We start from the raw sequence: 15,707 nt of genomic DNA, 5'->3' as shown, positions 1-15,707 counted from the left end.
AATTTTCTAATTTGTATTCACCTTTGAGAACAATTTCTGCCATACATAGATCACATGTACATAAATATATATTTCTAATGAATAAATACATGGTGGTGGCTTACTAGGGGAAATATTTAGAAATGTTATTTATATTAAAGTTGGTATATGTCTCACCACATTTGGCTTCTTCAGAGTAAGATTGCTTGAAAATTCCAAATGTTGCTATTATCATTATTTTATTGTCATTTAAATTATTATTAGCTATATATCACATTAATTACCCTTAATGAGGATAATAAATAATTAAAATTGTAATGATGAAAATTAATCACCCCTCATGGAGCAAGTCACACTTTGTAATGCTTCTGAAAGGGTATGGTTTGTTAAATGATTAAATGTTTGCAGTAGACAGTACAAAATATGTTCTTCGTTAAAATATTAGAAAATCCTACGGTCACCCCTTTCAGTGCACAATGCACCCTCAGTCAAATTCAGAGGTGGTGAGTTATTGATATCTCTGCTGAACAGAAAATGCACAAATATCATGCTGTCTGTATTTTCCCCCAAAATCAGGATGATAAAGAAACCCAGCAGAAGTTTTTAGATTAAACACGCCGGGGGACTCTCCCAAGCAAAGATTTAACCATCCACTTACTTTTAAAAGTGTTGGATACCACTCCCAGAAATTCTCATTCAGTTGAGATGCAAACTTCGCTATCTGCATTTTTCATGGACTCTTTGGCTGACTGTACCGCACTGAGAAACATGATCTGCAATGACTAAAGTCTCGGTACTTTCACACAGCAGAGTCTGGCATGTAGGGCGAGGATAAACCAGTTTCCAGAGTCAGGACGAGCGCCTGAGTCAGCCTGGAGGTGATGCTCCGGAGGTTGAGCAAAGCACCATCCTTCTTCGCATTCAAGCTCAGACTGACCTCGAGTAGTTGGATGGAGTTGCAGGTGTAGGCAAGAGAGCAAGCAGTTCTGGCTAAAGACAGGGAAAATGAATGTTTTAATAGCAGCACGGTTAATTCCGATTGTCACCCGAAATTGAGAACCAATGCATAGCCGTCCCGACCTTTGTGACAACCAGGAAATGTTTTGTAGAAAACGATTTTTCCATCAATGGCGAGGCAGGGAATGGTGTTCCAGGATGAGGGAAGAGCAGTTTGCATATTGTGTGCTTTATTTCCACTATTACGATAGACTCTCATGAGGAGTGTTCAATCCAGATCCCTCTCGTGTTAGTTCACGCACTTGGAGATCGCACTTCTATCAGAATGCGGTGCTGGTGCTGATCTCACAGGAGGTGGAGCTCCCTGGATGCTAAAGGGAACGATGCGGAGCAGCTGTGCATACGGATGAAGCTTCTCTCACTGGCACACCCCTCATTCTCCTTCCGTGCCACCCAGTTCCTACCAGGCCACCCACCAGAGCCTGGCTGTGACCAGGGGCCTGGGGATCCTGTACTAATACACACAGAAAGTTAGCATATGTGTAAGCCATATCTTGGTTTTATTTAGCTTATTGCTTAGAAATTGTAACAATTATTTCTATGCTTATTTATTTCTACAACCACGTACACAATTTTCCACAAATATTTGAAATGTTGCATGCCTCCAATCCTCCTTCAAGTTTAGCTGCTCTTAATAGAGTCCATCAAAATTATTAGAGTTTTGTAGCTATGTTGCTATTTTTGCTTCACCTAATGATGTGTGGGAGACAGAGTATGACAAAATTTCACATCAAACAATGGTCTTCAGGAAGGGAAGAATGAAGATCCTGTTAAGCATGCAAGATCAAAAAGAGCTCTTGACATCCCAAAGGCCTGCACACATTAAAGTGTAATCTTTACCAAGGCACCAAATTATGAAATGTAGATTTTTGTTTTTGTGTTCTTTTTGGGTTAATAAAGTATTCATTAGGAATAGGAATTAGCATAGTGATATAGTATAATTGTGATATGCTATGATCCTTATACAAGCAGATAGCCGCAAGGATGACATCAGTAATGACCACCAGGTTTACTTAGAATTTTCCCTCAATTAAGGGGACATGTGAAAGCAGACAAAGAAAGTGACAGCTGGTAAACTGAGTTTTGTTTTTCTATGTAGCAAGAGAAAGGAATGCTATGTTCTTGGGCTAATTATGAGAGCTGAAGGCACAAAAAAAATTTTTTTTTCACTTTCAAAAGTCAAAATAAAATAAATGTTAAAAAGCTCTTCTAGCAGAGATTTAAAGCCAAATAAAATCAAGCCACAGGAGTTTTGGTCATTTTTAGCACAGACTGGAGAGGCTTGTGATTCTTGAGAAAAATCACGTAGCAAGCAGTTTAGAAAAAAGTGCCACAGAGGGCTATTGTAGAGGGCACAGAGTGTCCCCTGGGAACAACACAATCTTTTTCTGGAAACTACTCATTATTCTCCAACCGTCCAAATCTATACACTTAGTATGGGGTTTCCTCGATGGGATAATGTGAAACCCATCTCCTAATTACAGTTCATGCACCCTGACCTAGGTTGAGCAAATCACTGCAGTCTGAGCATTTGCAATCAGGCTGGTAGCATCTGCTTAGTTTGGATAGACTCTTGACAAGTGATGAATTCTTCAGAAATGAATTCAGAAATCACTTTCTGTCATAACAGCTATAAAGAAACAACAACAAGAAATCAGCTCTGCAGTATGAGAAGAGTAGAAAGAAATAAGTATAAGAAAAAAAATCACCCTTTTGTCTATGATTTTTACTCTGAGTAGCATTTTGGCCATTCTTTTAAGTTTATTGTATACAGTATATTAGTTGTTATTCTCTGTTTTGTTATGAAATTTTAGTTTAGTTTTTTATAGACGAAGTATGTTTTTTATATTTTATTAATATCTACATAATTTTTTAAAAAGACAAAGAATATCAGTGCCAAATGACATTTCGATCCCAGCCATTCCTCAGTTCTGAATGTACACTGTCCTACAAACTAGCCTAGAAGCAAAAGATATCTAAGTAGCAGAGAGGGACGCAGCCTTAGGACAGGACAAAGGGGGCCAATGCCACATACTCTGAAAAAGAGGAATCGGAAACTACCAAGGAATTGCCCTCCAAAATGAGGCAGATGGGACAGGTTTAAAACAAACAATGAGTAAGGATATTACTAGGAAGTGAAATCATCAGGCTTAAAATGTGATCCAACAAACAAGTTTATGGGTGGTAAGTACCCAAGAAATTGGTTATTGGTAAACTAGCTAGGCTTTTAAAAATCACTTTACACCAGAGAAGTGCTTGATGGAAGTATCTGTGTTAGTGATCTTTCCATTGGCAAGAAAAATAAAATAATAAAATAGAATAAAAAACAAAAAACAAGATGCCAAGGACCAAATACAGGCGCTAAGGTACCATCTTTCCAGCTGTGATCCACCCCTGCAAATAGGCCACCTTTTGATCTAACTTGCACAACACATATGAAAATCCACTTCGACTTCCTGACTGTGACAGAAGAAGGGGTATGCTCACCTTTGAAAAGAGATTGATTCCAGAAAAGCAGAGACATTGGACTTTGGTGCCATCTTTGCTGTGGTTTATGTCTTTTAGTATTTCTGTTTCTTTGCTACTGTTAGATATTCCACACCCAAGTAAAGTAAATTTAGTTGTACTCGTTGTACAAATCTTTTAATGGTCTCTGTGTTGTAAGACTGAGTTAAGGCTCATCAGTAAACATGCTGAAACTTACTGAATTCTAAGAATAACAGAACTCAAGAATTTGTTGTAATAAACAAGATTCAGATGTTAAGAGCAATAGGATTACCAGAGAATTCAGTAGCCGGTAATTCCTCCAATCCTGTAATGTAACCACTGAGAAAATATACCAAGATTATAACATGCCGTGTACAATTTTATATGGTGGAAAAATACCGAATTTGGAGAATGGAAACTAGTGATAAGAACTCTGAGTTTTCCGTCAGTGAACTCCAGTCCCAATTTCTGAACTTCAGTTTCTTAAAAATGAAATTATGTTAACATTACTTTCCCTGCCCTCTTTGAAAAAATGGCAGTGAGGAAGACAGAGTAGACTTAAGAAAAAGAATAAATGCTCTGTACTGAAACATAAAGGAGAGAAGGAGGCAGGGAGGGCAGGGGGGAAGTGTAAGTAAATGCAAATAAAAAATCCATACAAGATGGTTCCACATTTCCATCTACCGTGACTGCCAAATATCTTTAAATTGCCAGCTATGTATTAACCAAGAATGAAACTCCAGGGAAGTGAGAGCTGAAGCAAAGCTACCATGAACCTATAAATTGGAAGCAGAGAGGAAGGAGCTTTTATACGGTTACTTCAGATGTGCCAAATGGTTTCTCTAATTAAAAACAAAATTAAGACTGATCCTGTCTTCTTATTAGTGCCCCAAACATCCCAAGAAGAAATCTTTTCTCTCAGAGGACAAAGTCTACTCTTGGAAATCTATGCTTATTAAAATGTATTTTGTTTCATCATATTTAAACTAATATGTACTCATTATAACTTAATTTTATTTACATTAGCACATATGTGTACCTACTTTGTGCTGTGAAGGTACTTAAGCGACAAAATAATACAGTTCTTATTTCAAGGACTCAGAGGTTAATCAGAGAATAAAATGTGTATGTGAAAAGTTGCAGTATACAATGAACTTAACTTGATAATAGATATGCAGGCCCTAATGAAAACTAACAGAAACAGAATCAGGAAACAGTTTCCTGAGAACAAGCTTTTCAGGTTGGGAAAAGAATTAACTGGTGGAATACTTACTAAAAGGATTTATAGGGGCTTGGGATACAGCTCAGAGGCATAAGTGCCTGCCTGGCAAGCTAAAAGACCTGAATTTGATTCCTGTACCAAAACCAAACAAACAAAAGTGTATGACAAATACAAAAATGGAAAACAGAATTTAGTGGAAAAAATTTGGCTTTGCCATCAGTAAAAGATAGGCAATTCAGGAGGAAAATGGGAGAACTTTTTGAAGTTTTATTATTACCTTGTAAGCTACAAACAAAAGAAACTGATGGCAAAGGAAGATTTCAAAAGGAAAGTGAAGAAATTATGGATGGCCATATTTATGAAGCCAAAAGTCTTGGCTGAAAACAAAAGAAATTCAAGAGGAAATGAACACGCAGCTAGCAAGAAGAGAACAGTAAGTCTAATACCATCCTCGTTTTCACAGCACATTCTTTGAGTGGCTTTCTATGTCCAGATCTTTTTGTTTTGAATCTTTCTCTGTACTCATTGTCAGAACAGGAAATTTGTATTCACTAATCTAAAAATAATAGACTAATCTAAAGATAATAGTGGCCCAAATGCAAGTTTCTTGATTCTGAGGCTTTTTCATAATCTTTATTTGCTGAGTTGTGAGATCTTTATATCTTCTTGTATTTCAATTTCACACATAATTTTTTCTCAGGCAAAAAAGTGAAAGCCCCAGAGGATTTGCCTTATATCCTGCTGCTTCAAGAAAATAAAATTTTGAAAAAGTATAGCTTACCCAATGAAAGAAAGGACATGTGACTAACGGTTACAGCTCTTCTAAATATTACAGCAGTGTCATTATTTGTACTCATGTTTAAAAAATTACAGAGCGACTAGGACTTAGATCTATCTAAGCTAAAACATTTCATTATATTTTATTATCCCCAAATCAATTCCTAAAGCAATGTGTGAATTGCAGTGTTTTATTCAGCATTTTCAAGAAACCAATTTAAAATTACACAGCTTATAACAAATTGCCAGGAATATGCAAGTAAACATTAATTTACTCCAAACCAATTAAATTCTACATTAATACATGCAGCAATGCATATGCACTCGTTTTAAATTTCCTTTTGTAATTAAGCATGCCAGATATAGCCTTACTTGATAAAGAATTTTAATCTTTTGTTTAATCTTCTCCTTGTTCTCTCAAATCCCTCTACCAAGTGGCAAAAGTCACAATTCTTTTTTCACTTATCAATATATTTTATATACTAATATATACTATGTAGTAAGTTTCTAGCCATCTTGGAATTAATTTTTTTATATATGAGAGACATTCCATCCTCAGATTCATGGTGAGGAACTCCCAGAATGTTAACAGAGCATAATCTTAACATACTGTAGCTCATCATCAACATTGGTTAATATACTCTTCATGGCTCTACAGTTTCAACTTCATATTGAAATTGGCCTGATCTTCATCCCAGGATATTAACATCCTTCTGAAGTATATTCAAATGTAAAGGTTATTTTGCAGTTATGGGAAAATTATCATTGTTCTTTAATTTCTAGTCATCTGCTAAAAATTCCTATGTAAGTAAAAAATAAAAACATTAAAATTCCTATAAAGATCAAGCAAATTGAGCAAATTTTCTCAATCCTTGAGAGTATTTAGCAATGGGAAAAATGTTATTGAATTTCTACTGTGTCCTAAACTCTTTTTTAGTGGCATTGTTTTTTTTTTAACCTCTCATAAGAAAAAAATTACCTGATAAGAAAATAGATATGCAAAGGATTCATAATCTGCCACAGCTAATGGAAGAGTTGGAATGTAAACCCAACAGTAATATTAGCTTTGCTTTTTTAAAAAAAAAAATCTTATTTAAAGAAAGACAAAACAAAACAGAACCCAGGTAGAAGTAATACATACTTTCAAAGAAAAAAAAACAGTAATAAATCACTTGTTGATGTTTACATATTGTCCTCTTACAAATAGTTGTTCAAGATACAAAAGTGGAACATATAAATGGAATTCAAACAGCAAGACTGCAAATAATTCTGTTCAACTATCTAATAAGAACTTAGTAATATGGTTATCAATCTTATACTCTTAAACATGCATGCATTTATCCATATCTTTGTTTATGTTGAGATTAAACACACCAGAGCAGACTACAATCACTCTAAACAAAGAATAACACTAGTGCTGAATTTCACATCATGACACTCCGGAATCAGCTTTGGGTCCTATAGTGCCTTTTTTTCCTTCAAAGTATATTTTCATTTCATCATGTGTCATAAGATCAGCTCTCGTAAACTGTTTATAGGTTTTACACAAGTATGAGTCTTAACATGTATTTCTATCCTTTCTATATTAGAGGGAGAAACAGAACAAAGCAGGACAGAACAAAACATATTCCTATAGACACATAAATCTAAAAGGACATATAAAACTGCTGTACAAGGAGTTCTATCATGGTTACTGTGTTGTCTCTTGTTATCATCAATAGAATTGGCTATATCATCAGATAATTGAATATATCAGTACATAACAGTATTAATAAAAATACAATTTTGTAGATAGTGTAGAATTACAAAAACAGGTAGTAATCAAACCAGGATGGGTATCATAGTGAATCATTGGCATTTTGTGTTTACTCTCAGACTTGATACTATCAACTTTAATAGTTTTGAATAAAATCTGTCAATAATAAACAGCAATCAAACAAATCAGGTTTAGCTAAGATCAGTCATGATATAACAGTATAAGTTATACAGGGCTCCAGATTAATAGGAAATTAAAGATGATTACTGTGCTATATTCTGATGGGGGATAGCTGTCTGTGCCCTCAGATCTAGTGGTTGTATACAAACTGGTATAGAATAAGTTCTGTCTAAGCAGAGCGGTATGAGTAATATGGCCTTTAATTCCTGATACACTATTAGCAATATCTTTTGCTGTCTTTTTAAAGATTATTCCTCCCCTTTCACTCCCCCATGGTGTAATGTGCATTTTTGGGTCCCCCCAACACCCTCAGTTTTATATTGGGGGGAAACCTACTGTTTACCTAAGTGGTTCTGAACCTTCTCACTCCTGGACTTGATCTCTAGTTGTATTTCTTTACCTGTTAAAGCCTGTCTTTCCAACCTATCCATAAATACTGGTCCATTTGTTGCTATTATTCTCTGGTTCCCTGTCACATAGAGTACCGTTTTCTCATATTTGATTTTCAGTCCATATACCCTTCTTCAGGTTAATTATATTTCCTATAAAGAGCATCTTGGAGGATCCTACCTCTTGATCCACTGCCTGAGATTCTCTCTTTTTTTTTTCACCTTAATTTAGTGTATCTAGACCATCTATATTGGAAATTATATCCAACCTTCTCTGCCTCATTCCTGTTGAGCTCTTTTTCCATCATTAGTTGCTTGTTTGTTTTCTTATTTTCGCTTTCTGCTCCATTCATTGAGGCTGCTATGTACTGTTCCTGAAATCCTGGTACTTTTCTCTCTCTTTAGAATGTCCTGCAGCATTCTCTGTAGAGTTGGATTTATGGTTACGAATTCCCCCAGTTCCTCTTTATCTTGGAAGCATCTTATTTCTCCATTAATTTCTAGAGACAATTTTTCAGGATACATCAATTTGGGCTGGAAGTTATTTCCTTTCAGAGCTTAGAATACTTCACTCCATCCTCTTCTTGATTTGATGGTTTATGCCGAGAAGTCTGCTGTAATTCTGATGGGCTTTCCTTTGTAAGTAATCTGTTTCTTGTCTCTGACTGCTTTTAATAGTCTGTTCTTATATTGGATTTCTGGGATCTTGATAATTATATGCCTGGATGTAGCTCTGTTTTGGTTGTAGCTGGCTGGAGTTCTGTATGCCTCATACATCTGCATATCATTTCCTTTTCCTATGTTTGGGAGATTTTCCTTGATTATTTCTGTGAATATCCTTTGTAGTTCCCTTTGTTTGTACCCCAGCTTCTTCATTCATATTCTTTATTCTTAAGTTATAGATCCTCTTGTCGTCTTCTAGCCTTTGTATTGTTACTGCTTCTTTCCTTGTTATTTTTAAGAATTTTTTTCCTTTCATAATACCACATTGCAAACTTGTCTTCCAGTTTGGATAATCTATCCTTAGTCTCTTTCAAGCAGTTTTGCCAGCTTTCAATGGAGTTTTTAATTTCCTGCTAATCTCTTTGAACCTGCTTCATGTATTCTATGTTTTCTTTATATTCTCCATTGAATGGTTCTCCCCCCTTTTTTTTTGTTCCTCCATTCTTCCATATGTATCTTCTTGAGAGGTGTTTAGCATTTCTTTTATTATTATATTTATATCTTGATTTACTTGGTTAAATATTTCACTTTTGAACTCGTCTATAAGGTCCCAAAGATATCACTTTATGCCCACTGATGCCGTGTCTGATATTGCTTGTTTGCTATCCTCAATCTCCTTTGCATTTACCTTTCCTGAATCAATGTTCTCAGGGTTGGGGGTTGGCAGCCCTTTCTTGTTGCTTCCTCTTCTCATATTTTTTGTTCCTTTCACACAGGTGTTTCTTTCTTTGTTGGTTACAGTTTGTCTTAAGCATGCTGACTAGGTGCTCCTGCCCACTGCACTGTAGTACAGAGGTACAAACAGGGGCAGTGTATGCTGTGTCCTCCCCTCTGGGTCAGTCAACCTGCTGAGGGATTCACTGCATTAGGGTGCACTGCCAGGCGTAGGGACTTGGTTTGGGCTAGCCTATTGGGTCTCAGCCTGGGGCATGACGTAGGCCAAGCACACCCCACCAATCCCACTTGAAAAGGGAGCAGCTGAATGAAGTCACTGCTGCTCCTTGTTCTCACCAGTCTGCCAACCCCAGAATGTTGTCTGTTGGAACCCTTCTTTCTGTGGACTGGTTTTATTCCTGTCACTGACCGCATGTCAATGCAGGTTCCCTGCCATCTCCATTCAGCTTGCCAACCCCTGACTCAGTGTGAGTGCATCTCCAGTGAGTTGAAGCTGCAGTGGGCTTTTGGTAGCTTGGTAAGTCTTGGCTGTGTGAGTTCCCACTCCGCAGTGGGAGCACCGAGCCTTTAGCTGTTGTAATACTAGCACTGGGACTGTGTGTTTAATTGGATTCTCTCAGCTTAGTTTGTTCCTAGGTTGGGTGGGACCATCTCCCTCTGTTTGGGACTCCCCACACTGTATTATTTTTGGAATCTAAATTAACTATTTCACGGAGCCTCTGTAGCCTGTTGTTATCTATCCACCATCTTTACCGGAACCCCTGGGTTCACATTCTTTACTCACTGCAAACCCTTTACCCACCAAAGAAACCCTTCCCACTTGGGGCATGTTATGATCCACATCCATATGAATATTGCACACAGTTGAGTACAAACATTGCACTCAGCTTTTCTTGCTTAATTGACAATATGGTAAAAACATTTTCCATATATATGGATAAGCTCAAAAATTCTAAGTGTTAAAAATCTTTCCAATGTATTTCCTTGTTGGCACAGTAACTTCAAGCATTTTTAAAAATATTGCACAGCTAACATTCTCCAAGTTCTTTTGATCACAATTTATCACTCAAAAAGACATTGTTGTTTAGATTTAACATGTTATCCAACAGTCTCATATGTAGAAGTTGGGCTTTTGTGGGTGAATGAATCATGGGGGTGCTCTACGGATCAGGAAATTAGTCCACTTACTTCAGAATCATATGTGCTGCTAAGAGGTAGGATCTGGTCAAAAGAGGTAGGTTCCTTGGGATGTGACCTGGAAGGGTGCATCTCTTTTTTCAGCTTCTCCCTTCCCGCGCTTCACAGCAACTTTCCTCCATCAGACCCTTTGATTAAGTCCTTCCTGCCTTGGTGCCTGCTGATGTTGGACTGCCAGCCCAAATGAACCATTCCTCTTCTAACTTGTGGATGTCAAGTGTTTCATCCCAAGAGCAAGGAAAGTGACACAGACAGATGCTCATTCCATAAGCCTTTGGTTTCTATTGAGGTATTTTCTTAAGATACACTTTGGTTGTTAAATTCATGAGAATAAAAGATACAGATATTTGTATAGCTCCTGTTATGCACTGCTTCCTTTTCCTCAAAACAGATACACTAATTTAAACTAAAATATAGCTACTTTTTTAAAAAGGAGCCACTGTCAGCACTTACATTCTCCAATGAGAAGAAGCAGTTGAAACCCCAGGAATTAATCCTGCCAAATGTTGTGAATTGCCCTTGAAAAAGACAGTAACAGACTTCCTCCCCTCCCACAGATTATGTGACAACCCAGAGGACTGAAATGGTCATTAATTTTTTAATATCATCTCTTCTGAGTGAAGAATATAATGAGTTTTCCTTCAACTCTTCTTGTAGGGTTAAGTCCTAGCAAAGGAGGAATGAGCTCATAGTGAATGAGCACAGAAAATGTTAAGTGACTATTCATTCCAACAGGAGAATATATTCCAAAACATGAGTAACTAAAATATCACTTTTAATCACAACAACTAATGCTTGTATAATGCATTTCTCTTTGGACAATATTTTCCCATATGTGTGAGCATCTTACATTGTTTGTGACATAGAACTATGTGTCAGGAAAAAAATGTAGTGTCGCTGTTCTTGTTCAAGCTAACAATTTAGGTGGTTTAAAACATATCACCACATTAAAATCTCACTATTATCCACTGGAACTATTAAATACCTGATGTTTCTGAGATGAAAATCTGACCTGATGAGTGTGCTGAAATTCTACCTCTTCTATTTTCTTACTTTTATGGTACTCAGGCAAAAGCTGGAGTACACTAGCTATCTAAGGAAGTAGACCCATTTCACAGTTCAAGAGGAGGAAGTGCCCAGTTATCCTGTCTCATTGTACCAAAGGATTTCTCCCGCATCAAAAGCATCTGCATTTAAAAATCTTGCACCACTAGATGTAAAATTATCAGGCTATAAGAATGGATGGTTAAAGGAGTTAATTCAGTGAGACACGTAATTATGGCATATCTATACATTCAAGAAATATTGAACAATTAAAAGATATTTGTCACTGGATGTTTGTAAACAATAAGGTAAGAGGAAAGAAGTAGTTGATTTTGAATAGGAAAAATTTTATAATATTTATGATAAGAACAAAGAAATTCATCTGTTCCAAACCCTTTACCATGAATACTAAGTGACAAAACCAGAAAAAGTGAAGTAAGTTACTTCAACAGGTCAGTATGTATTTAGAGTCAAGACCAAATCTTAGACATCAGATCATCTTCCTCCATCAAACTATTTTAACAAATAAGCCCATGAAGATACTTTTATCATCTTTTACTTATTGAAATTTTCAGTCTTTTCTGAAAGTATGAAAAACATCTCTCTGTGCACAAGTAGTTTTTTTCATATCTTTCTTTTGATTAATTATAGTCCAAGATTTTAATATCATCTAATATTTATTCTTCAATGAAATGAAAGAATAACTGGTAAAAGGTGCCTCACAAACTATTAAAACACTTGTTAGTAGTGAAACCATTCAATATGTTATTTAATATGATAACCACTAGGTGCATGAGGTTAATTGGTTTAAATATAATTACATAAAATTAATTATTGAGTTGCTCGCTCACATAGTCACATTTACACATCTTCAATATCCACAAGTAGCCAGTGGTTTCCATGCTCAACAATCCACATACAGAACATTTATATCATTGCAGAAAGTTCTATTCAGAATGCTACATTAACACAATAAGCCCACTTCCCACCTGGCACTGTAAAAAATGAATTAACTCACAAAATGCATTTCACCAACATCCTCTGCTTTGAGTAATAAGATATTTCCATAGGGAGGTACGGGAAGAGGGATTTTACTGAGAGGCAGTGTGAGAGAAGTAATCATATGTTCTTCTGCTTCCTTGCAAAACTATGTTGTTAAAAGGCATTCTTTGAATGCTTCAGATGCTCACGTTTCTCTCCGTATGAGCATAGTTTTAACATAAGTCCCATGAGATGATTTATGAAGAAACAGCATTAATATTCAGTATGTTAGTTATTCTACTGCACATGTTATATATACAATAAACAAACAATGAATATTAAAGGAAAAGCAAATGATTATTTAGGAAGGAAAGTTATTCCCAAAAGAATAGTCAAGTGAAAGACTATAAAAGATGTTAGCTTTGACTACAGTATTACATTTAAAACATCTTTTTACAAAATTTGAGAATTTTGAAGAAAATAAAGCAAATATAATGACATTTACAATAGTAAAGGATGTTACAAATCTACATGACCATCAATATAGTATTAGTAAAATAAAATTATCATCTCGATATGAGGTGATGTTACTTAGACACGAAAGAAGAGCATCATAACCACTGAAAAGTAGTCTTCTAAGCAAGACTATTGTGATTTTAAAGAGAGGAAATAAAATGTCTGCACATAAAATGGAAAAATAAGCACTAATTGAAGTATTAATGTTGAATATGTCTGCTTAATAATAATTTTGGTGTCTATTATATTAATATTCTCTTTTTTCCCCTGTCTATGCTGTTTATTTTTTCAAACTGAATATGTACTACCATAACACAAAATACACCATGTACATTTTAATTACATAAAAAGATTTTCCCTACATAGATGTCATCAATGCCAGATTTCAAATAATAACCTGAATGCATAATCAAGTGAATAAATAAAAATAGGTAATCTTACCATTACAACTGAAATAGTGTCATCTCAGTCTCATAATACTGGGGCCCCTGAAGTGAAAAACAGAGTTTTTATTTTTTAAACTTGACTGGAGTGAAGCTGTCATTTAGTTACTAGCCATGATTAATAGTATAAAGAGGCCAATGAAAAAAGCAAGGAGAATTTGTAAATAAAGAGCAAACCCTTGGGCTGGAGCACATAGCTCAATGTGGCCACTCACTGAGCATGCCTGAGACCCTGGTTGCGATTAAGCACCGAAAAAAATTAAGTAATATTAAATAAAAGTAGACCCAGAAATATACAGATATACACTGTTTCAAGATGTCCTATTAGTCAAAAGACTATTCCTGAAGTTAAGTTTTAATTGAATTTAAAAAAAAACTTTAAAAAGTGAAATGTAAATGAATATTGATCCCTTTAACCAGGCTACATTTCTATTACCATGATTATCAGCTTTTCTTATCTGCCTTCTTTTTAAGTTGCCTATGCAAATTATAGACAACACATGAATTTTCTAAAGGGCACCATTTTTACAGAAACTGAAAAATTGTAAGTTTTTCCTCCTCTTCTCCACTGAACACTAATGAGATCAGGTACATATGATTACGACAAACAGAAAGGAGAAGAAAGAAGCATGAATGGAGAGCCTTTGAGGGAGGAAAAGCTCTAAAGCATTTCAGTAGAGTAATGATGAATTTCATTTTAATATAATATTTAATGGTTTTTCAAACTCCTATAATGCACCTACACAAAAGGCTTCAGTTAATGTGTGTGTATTTTGAGCAGTTCCCCTCTTCGACCCTTGAGTTTAATTTCCGTCCTTCAAATGAGATGAATGGAGCGTGAAGCAGGTCATATCTCAATGCTGACACATGGGTTGCAGATAGAACTCACAGCCTGGAGAAGCAGCCAGTTTGGAGATTAAATCAAAGCAGCTCTGAATAGATGGGAGGTCACCCAGGGCCAGCTTTGACATTTGATAGGACCTTGTGATCAATCAGGCCTTTCTTCACTCTTCCAGGCATCGTGATGACAGTGGCCCTAAAAAACAGATGGAATATGTTGTTACAAAGTGCAGGAGAAGCGCTGGATTGTGAAAGGAGATAGGTGTCCGTATTATCAAAGGGACGACTGTTATTTGAAAGCAGCCAGCACCTTTGTGGCAATTACTCTGTTCAAGTTTACCTTTCATGATGTGAGACATGAATTTGGAATGGGGAGATCATTTTTAAATTGCTTTTCTAAAATTTCTTACATCTTACGCATTAAACTTTAAATCTGGCATGTTCTTGCATTTTTAAGATTAAATTTTAGCTAATCAGTACTATGTTGATAAGGAGTGTTTCCAAATAGCCAAGCTTTGTTTTTACTTCATTTGCTTCTTTGCTTGCTGAGAAATACATGCACATGTGCATGCAAGGGCACACACACACGCACATGCACACACAACATGATAACCTTTGAAAGGGTAGGATTGAGGCTGCCAGTGTAAGAACTCATGGGCAGGGACTTGTGCATGGTTTCAGGAAATCCCAGTCACATTGTCAAGAGGGTCACGGAAAATGAATGGCCCTAACGCACCCCGGTGACAGAGTGTTTCAGTGAGTGGTCATGGGTCACCTCCAGGATAAAGGGCAGTCTGTGGGGTGTCACAGCACTCATGATGCCTGCCTGATTTAAAGGAGATGCCTTTTATGAGGTGACATGAAAGCAATTATTTCCAGGAATATCTGAGCTCTCTTCCCCTACTCCCTTTCTCGGCCTCGGCTGGCTTCCTCCCAGCCACACGAGCACGCACTCCTTTTCACATAAGCATGTTTTCTGAAATTTGCCTGTCATAAGGCATTCCATCCACTGCAGCTGACCCCTCCAAACCCTCTCCATTCACAGTGAGATGAGAAAGGTGGAAGCCTGGCCTAAGGAGACCTTAGAAAAGGACTGATGCCAAGATGATTTCCTCTGCCCCTCCTCTACCTACTATCTATCTGCTTAAGTCTTCCCCCACCATGTGGTTTCAGAGACAACAATTGGACCATATGCCAATAACTGAGTTTCTGGAGTCAGATTTTTTACTTGAAATGGACTCCATCATCACAGGGAAATTAGCATTTGAAATATATTTTCTGCTTGGTTATAGGATCTATCACAGCAAACTATGGGAAGTCACTCAACTGTGCTATTTCTATTGAAATATTTATCAGTTCACAAAATTTTATCTAAATTACATATCAACACTAGTGAATGAAATTCTGATAAAATAGATATATAAAACAATCAAAAATTCCAACTAACAGATCAGATATATTATGAAAAATATTAAATATAA

At 36.3% G+C, this 15,707-nt stretch overlaps 1 long non-coding RNA gene across 1 annotated transcript; it reads right to left on the bottom strand.

The window, feature by feature from the left end:
* Window positions 1–5,657: 5,657 nt before the first annotated feature.
* LOC134470841 (uncharacterized) lies at window positions 5,658–15,089 on the bottom strand. The gene is made up of 2 exons (XR_010040002.1): window positions 14,963–15,089; window positions 5,658–14,422 (listed from the first exon to the last, which is right to left on the bottom strand). It is a non-coding gene; the product is annotated as an uncharacterized LOC134470841 (long non-coding RNA).
* Between the last annotated feature and the right edge of the window lie 618 nt (window positions 15,090–15,707).

This window comes from Cavia porcellus, unplaced genomic scaffold (assembly GCF_034190915.1).
Source record: "Cavia porcellus strain 051 isolate PalLab524CR breed Dunkin Hartley unplaced genomic scaffold, mCavPor4.1 scaffold_17, whole genome shotgun sequence".
Classification (NCBI taxonomy): Eukaryota; Metazoa; Chordata; class Mammalia; order Rodentia; family Caviidae; genus Cavia; species Cavia porcellus.
The sequence above is the reverse complement of the archived record's forward strand: the minus strand, read 5'-3'. Positions and strand labels throughout refer to the sequence as shown.